Below are 7451 nucleotides of genomic sequence, written 5' to 3'. Positions count from 1 at the left end.
GAAATTATCCGAGCCTCGGTGTTACACTGGTGGGTGCCCTGTGGGTGGGTGCTGCACTGGTGGGTGCCACACGGGTGGCTGGAGGGATCCCAAGGCTGCTGGCCTCCGGCTCCGCTTCTGCCCTCCCGCCCCTGTTTGGACCAACTGCGCCCCCTCCCACCCACGCAGAGCTCCCAACCCCAGCCCAGGGCAGGGTCCCACACCCCACTTCAAAAAAAACTTTCTCCTCCCCAGGCCTCCCAGTCCCCCCCCCTCCCACGACCACCGCTGGGCCAAGCTCTGCTCGACGCCTCGGTGACCCCCCTGCCCCACCCCGGGCACCCGAGAGGTGGAGGAACCGCTCTCCACGGGCTCCAAAACCCCAGGCCCCATCCGGGGAAACTTTCTAGACACGGAGGCCACGAGGCCCGTGCAGCAGGGTGGACATGGGGGGGCCCGCCGGCCTCGGGGCCCGCCCTCCACTCTCCACGCTGGCCCGGCAGGGCCTCCCGGCTCCGATGCTGGCCCACAGCTCGCTCCTGGCTGCAGGTCCGTCCTCCGCCCCCAGAAAAGGCTCGGAGGAAACTCCTCCAGGGATTTTCCACCCCAGAAGCTCTTTTTCCACAGAAGTCTGAGTGTGTTCGGGGAGGGAGCAGGACAGCTGTGCCCAGAGGGTGGGTGGTGCGGGGCTGCTGTGCCCCGTCCCGCTGGCTGCGGGGTTTCCGGAATGCCCTCCCAGGCCTCCTCCCGGGGTGTGGTGTCGGAAGGCGGCCTCGCTGGAAACAGAGGGCCCGAGCCCTCAAGCGTCTGCGGAACAGAGACAATATTATTTCTTTCCACTGCTTCCACTACCCAGCGAGTTTTCCTCCCAACTTAGAACATGATTCATCCAAGAGGACCCTGTTTCCAGGGGCTACACATGCAGTTTCCATGGTGGCCGCCCTGTACGGCCGCTGGACGTGGCACAGGGACAGACCCAAGCACGCCTTCCCCTCGGAGGGCACAGCGCAGACGGGGGGCGTGGCCCTCAGCTCCTGTCCCTGACCTGGGCACTGGCGGCCATGCCCCTCCCCCTCCCACCTTTGTGGGAGGTGAACCCAGCTCCATCCCCTCCTCCCTTTGAGGGACCTGGGGGTCTGGCTGGCCCACGTATTCGCTGGGCACTCCCTTTAGGGTGGCGCCTGGCCCCAGCCTGTTTGCCGAGTGTCAATGAGTCTGCCGGCGGGGGCGGCCCGCGGTTGGATCCTCTCGGCGCTTGGGTGGGGCCGGTCCCAGGGCCACAGGTGGGGAAGGTGCAGCCCGTCCTGGTGTCCAGCACGGGTGCGACGCCTCAATGCTGGTCACTCTGAGTCAGGCTCTCCCCACAGGATGTCCCTCAGGTGACCACTGGGTTCTCATTGACCATGGGCCTCAACAGTCACCAATGAGAAGGCAGAAGGCAGAAAAGAGGCCGGGGTGGGAGGCAGTGGTGCCCCAGGAGCCTGTGCCGCAGGGAAGGCGCCTCGGCCACACGCGGGGCTCCCGGCAAGTGTAGGGGACCAGGGAAGACGCCTCGGCCACACGCGGGGCTCCCGGCAAGCGTGGGGGACCAGGAAAGACGCCTCGGCCACACGCGGGGCTCCCGGCAAGCGTGGGGGACCAGGGAAGACGCCTTAGTCACACGCGGGGCTCCCGGCAAGTGTAGGGGACCAGGGAAGACGCCTTAGTCACACGCGGGGCTCCCGGCAAGCGTCGGGACCAGGGAAGACGCCTCGGGCCGCAGACAGGCTCCCTCCTGGCAGGCAGCAGGAGGAGGCCTCTTACTGGTCCGGTCTGGAGGGGGCAGGCTTCCGGGGAGAGTGTGAGCCACAGACTGGCAGACAGGAAAACAGGTTTCTGGCCGTATTTCCTGCAACTGGAAAGACCTGGCCACATTGTCGAGGTGAAACTCCAGGGGCTGTTCTGTACATTACGGGTCTGGGACAGTCCCACGGCCTGAAGGCTTCGGGGACGGGAGCTCGGTGAGCCCAGGTTTGTTCCGGGAGCACCGCTGGGAGCCGCAAACTCTGGGTATCAGAGGGAGGGTGGACCCCGTGGTGGGAGGCACAGGGTCCTGGGGTGCCTGCCAGCCCTCCTGCCTCTCCTTCAGCAGCTCAAACCTGTTGCGTGTAACGGCCCCCTGGTGCTTCCCGGGGCCACGTGCACTGGCCTGATTTAATTTTGTTCCATTGCCTGTAAGCTGAGCTTCATTTTCTGGTGAGAATCCCTCAAAGAAGCTCTGGTTCTGGGCAGTCATTTCCAAGAGACACACACACACACAAAGACTGTCTGGATGACGCTGGGACCTCGCTGGGTGGAGAGGCCACTGCCCTGAGACCTGAGACCCAGGAGGCAAAGTGTGGGGCCCAGGGACGCCCAGCTTCGGGGGAACATGGGAGTGGGGGCTCCCTTAGGCCGTGCTGGGTGCTGGCACTGCCTCCGGAGGACCCACGAATGGGGCCCTCTCCCAGGCTGGCATCGCTACCCATCCTGTGCCCCCCGGTGCCCATCAGGGGCTGGTCCAGTACCCCCTCCAGGGAGGGCTGGGCCTGAATAGAGGGGCGGAGACATTTCTGGGGACCTTTGCTGGCATTTGAAACCAGAGCAAATCCCTTTTCCCTGAAGAGGGTGGGTCCTAATTTAGGGAGCCGACCAGGAAGGGCTGCAGACTGCAGAAAGCACCCCACCCGCCCACAGGGTCGCCCTCCAGTCCAGGGAAATTTCGGCTCTGGCGCAGTCTAGTCCGGGGGGGGCACACCGTGGGCTCCCGCAGCAGGCTGGCCCAGCACCGGGACGTGGACACCACGGGGACGGCCCCCACGGCCCAGGTCCCAGGGCGGCTGGGAGGCCTCGGGGCAGCACGGGTTAACCTTTTCCGTTACCTCACGTGGCCTCTGCCTGTGTGGAAGAGAACATCTGGCAGGAATACTCTGGAAAGCGTCTGAGCTGTGGGGGAGCCTGGCTGCGTTCCCAGGGCCTCTTCCTCAGAATTCAGTGGAGTCGGGGAGCCCGCGGGAGACGGTGTGGACCCCAGGCGGAGGCTGCACCTGGTCCCCAGAGCCCACCCCGAAGCGACCCCAGCAGCCAGCGCATTCCTGCTGACCAGAGTCACTTCCGGCGCCGGCCTACCCTGGCGGGAGACCCTGAGATGGGGGGTGGCGGGCGGGGAGCAGCAGTGTGAGCCTTGGGCGAGGTCAGCGAGGCTGGGGAGGGCCTCAGTGTCACTGCACGAGTGACTCAGCTCGGACCCGGGGGCCTGTGTGAGACCCCCCGGGCTGGAACCCGAACCTCCCTTCCTCTGCGCTCCCTTCATGGCTTCTGGGCCCTAAAAGTGGTAGGGGGAGGGGTGGGCTCCCGAGCACTGGGCTTCACGCCCCTTTCCCAGCCTGATGCTGAGGGTCCTGCTGGCCCTGTGCTGACTCCCAGTTCCCTTTTGCAGCTTGGGGCAGGGCGGAGGGGCTTCTAGGACCTTTCCCCGGTAGAGGGGGCTCAGCATCGAGGCTGCCTTGGCGTCGGCTCCGTGGCCCGCCCAGCCGCCGGCACGCAGCAGTTTTAATGAGGCTGGGGTGGTAGGGAAGAAAGGGTTAGGATCCCTTACAGACCAGCAGCCCACTCTGGCTGAGTCCCGGATAGATGGGGGGGCTCCTGCCCACTCTGCAGGGAGCCGAACACTGCTGGCCTCCGTCGCAGGTCACCCCACTCCTCAAACACCCAGAGGGTTTCCACCCAGGACCACAGAATCTGCAGGGGGCCACTCAGACCCTCTGTCTCTCTGCCTGACCGCACCATGGCTTGGAGAAGCTGCCGGCATCCTGTATGGTGTACCCCAGGCTGGATGTGCCAGGAAAGCTGGGCCCCAGCTGTCACCCACTAGTTGTGTGACCTCAGGCCAGGCCACGGGCTCCCAGAAGCTCTGTTTTCTCAAGTTGTCAAGAGAGCGCCCACTCTATCGGCAGTAGCTGGAGGAGGGAGTGACGGGGACAGGGTTGGGGCTCCCCTGAGGCCAAGGTCCACAGGCCCAGGGCTCAGAGACCAGTCCAGATGGACGCCACGCACAGCTGCCAGGGGCCGCCCACCCAGCCCGGCTTCCTGGCATCTGGTTTTCATCATTCCCACACGGGAGGCACAGAGCCTGCGGCCAAGTGCTTGGGTAACATCTGGGGTTCTCAGGAACACTCGCTGGGCCAATCAAACCCCAAAAAGAGTGGGCGGTGGGACGTGGCCGGTCCGTGGGAAGGGGCCTCATCTCAGTCCAGGGCCTCTGGGCTTCAGGGGCACACGCCTCAGAGCCCACCTTACAGGGCTGTGGCCGGAGAGCCCGGGGTTAGGACAGGCTGGGAGTGAGACGCAGCCCTCCCTGCTCTGGGCCGGGTCTGGGGTCCCGGGAGCCAGCCACAGCCAGGCAGGCGGGCCTAGGGCAAGGCCCTCCCAGATGTGCAGCTCTGGAGCCCTGACCCTCGGGAGGCAGAGACCCTTGGGTTCGGCCGGGCGACCTCCGTGGTCTGGGGCTCCTGGGCTGAGGCCACTTCCCTCCCCATACACGGGACCCCAAAAGCATCGGGATCTGAGGGTTGTTTCAGAGCTAGGGGAGGAGCTGGTGCCCTTTGCCCTCAGGAGAGCAGGCTGAGGGCTTGTGAGTGCCGGGGTGAGGAGGGTGCAGGAGGTCAGCACCAGGCCAGCAGCCTCTGCACCCCAGGGTCAGAACCTGGGTATGAGCTGGTCCGAGGCGGCCCTGCAGTGTCAGGAGGCCCGGGATTGGCAGAGCAGGGCGGTGGGCTCTGGAGGTGGCTGGGGGAGTTGGAGCAGGCAGCCTGGCTTTGGGACCCCAGGCCCAAGGTCACAGCAACCTGCAGCCTGCTGGGTCCCGATGCAGGAGCCATCCTCGGCCTTGCTGCTGGGGGCTCTGGGAGGGAGGCTGGGGCTGCGCAGGGTGGGGTCCATGTGGGGTGTGGGACACGTTTCCAGAGTCCCTGCTCCCCCAGCCTCCTCCCTGCCCACCGACACTCACTTCCGACAGCCGATGCCCCGGGATCCTGGTGAGGCTCCCACGGCACCGTGGAGGGATGGTCAGGGGCGCCCTCTGCTGCCCACGGATGCCAGTGCAGGACAGTCCCGGGGGGCCCAGAGCCAGTCACTGTCCCCACTCCGTGGCCTCCCCGCTGGCCCCACGTGCCTGGGAGACTCGGGTGAGGCTTCGCTGGGGTCCCTGGGTTTGCCGCCCCTCTCTGTCCTGACCCTGTCCGAGGTCGCTCAGGGGGTTAGTGGGACAGGGAGGCCCCCAGGCCTGCAGGGACTGGGTTGGCGCTGGAGCCTGGCCGCAAGGCTGTGGATGCACGGGCGTCCCGGAGGTGAGAGGAGCCCTAGGCCAGGGCCGCAGCACAGCTGGGAGGCGTCAGGACCGCCACAATCTTTGTTTTCAGCAGCGACCTCAGCGAGACGCAGTGCCTGCCGGAGCCCACTACACAGGTCGGCCAGGCTGTGCCTGGCGTCTCCCCCAGTCTCCGGAGAAGCCCCTTCCCCTGACGGTGAGAACGGTCTCACTTCCTCTTCGCAGAGGCCGGGACGGTGCGGGCCTCTCGTAACGTTGTTCTCACACGTCTTTCGGCTCCTTTGATCGTTGACCTTTCCTGGCCTTGACGTTTTTGAGAGGTTTGGGCCACGTGTTCCGTAAAACGCGTCTCGAGCTGGGTTTGTCGGGCCGTTTCTCATCCCCAGATCCGGCTGTGTGTTCCGGCAGGAATTCCACAGCCGCGCCCGGAGCCCTCGGGGACGGGAGTCGACGCGGCTGCTGATGGGAGCTTCTGCTTAGGGCAGCTTGACCCTGTGGTCCAGGTGGCCACCCTCAAGCTCTGGGCTCCAGCAGGCTCATCGCTTGGTCCTGTCTTCTGAATCTCACAATTTAACGTTGACAGTGATATCTGTCTATCATCCGCCTACTTTTGTTATTAACTGGTTGCTTCCCATCTGTCTGTCACCCCTCTGTGTACTGGGGCTGCTGTAGTGAAACACCATCCCGTGGGTGGCTTGCAGAACAGAAACTAACCTTTTCATAGTTCTGGAAGCTAGAAGTTCAAGGTCAACGTGCTGTCAGGTTGGTTTCTGGTGAGGCCTCCCGCCCTGGCTTGCGTACAGCCGCCTTCTCGTCTTCACGTGACCTCTTCTCTGTCCACTTGCAGAGACAGAACCACCTCTGCGTCTTCGCCTCCTCTTAGAAGGACCCCAGTCCTGTCAAATTAGGGCCCCACCCTTATGACCCCATTTAGCCTCCGTGCAGGTCCCATCTCCACACCTACTCACAGTAGGGCTAAGGGCTTCGACGTACGAGCGTGCGAGGCACACAGTCAGTCCAGAACACACTGACCGACGTGCACCTGTGTGTCTGCCCGGCTGCCTTCCCGCCATCAACGCCTTTCAGAGAGCGGAGACCCGGCTCCTGCCAGCCACGGTGTAATCCTAGAGTCCACAGAAAGCGGTTTCAGGGTTGCTAATCCCTACCTGTGTGCAAACCTACTGTCCAGAGCTTAGTTATTTATATTTTTAAATTATATAATTAATTATATATGAACATATAATTTTATAATTATAATTATAAAATTATAATATTTGCTTATAATTTTGAGGGATGCTTGGCCTATGAGTATGTGGTAAAAATACTTTGTTCAAAATCTCTCTTTTTTTTTTTTGAGACAGAGCCTCTCTCTGTTGCCCAGGCTGGAGTGCAGTGGTGCGATCTCAGCTCACCGCAACCTCTGCCTCCTGGGTTCAAGCGATTCTCCTGACTCAGTCTCCCAAGTAGCTGGGACTACAGGCACCCGCCACCACGTCTGGCTAAGTTCTGTATTTTTAGTAAAGACAGAGTTTTACCATGTTAGCCAGGATGGTCTCAAACTCCTGACCTCAGGTGATCTGCCCACCTTGGCCTCCCAAACTGCTGGAATTACAGGTGTGAGCCACTGTGCCCAGCCTGTTAAAAAATATCTTGCCCTCCCCTTCCCTGGCGTCCAGTATGCTTATATTCTCCATTTGAAATTAAATGAGGTGTCGATTCCATTTTCTCTCCCTGGCCTCACTGACTTTAGTGATTATGGTTTTGGAGGAGGTAACACGTTCTGAAGTGTGGAGCCACAGAGCATGTGCTCACACGTGGTCGCTCCCACCTCCCCATCCTTTCTGCCCAGATCCCACCACCTCCTGGAGGCAGCCAGGCACTCTCAATTCACATTTAGCTTTTCTGTGTTTGCTTTTGCCAAAGTGAAATGACACGTGCTTATGACTCTCATTTCTCTTTCCTGCGCCCGGATGGCACACTACAATCTTTGCACTTTGCTTTCTTCACTTAATGGCATACATTGAAGTGTCTCCGTCTCGGGCCATAGAGGACGTCCCATTCTCTGTGCAGCTGCATCAGGGGACTCTGTGGAAGGACCTTGGCTTAGCCAACATGCTTCTATGTA

This window comes from Aotus nancymaae, unplaced genomic scaffold, assembly GCF_030222135.1.
Source record: "Aotus nancymaae isolate 86718 unplaced genomic scaffold, 86718_ANA_hifiasm-v0.15.2.pri h1tg000022l_1, whole genome shotgun sequence".
NCBI lineage: Eukaryota > Metazoa > Chordata > Mammalia > Primates > Aotidae > Aotus > Aotus nancymaae.
The sequence above is the reverse complement of the archived record's forward strand: the minus strand, read 5'-3'. Positions refer to the sequence as shown.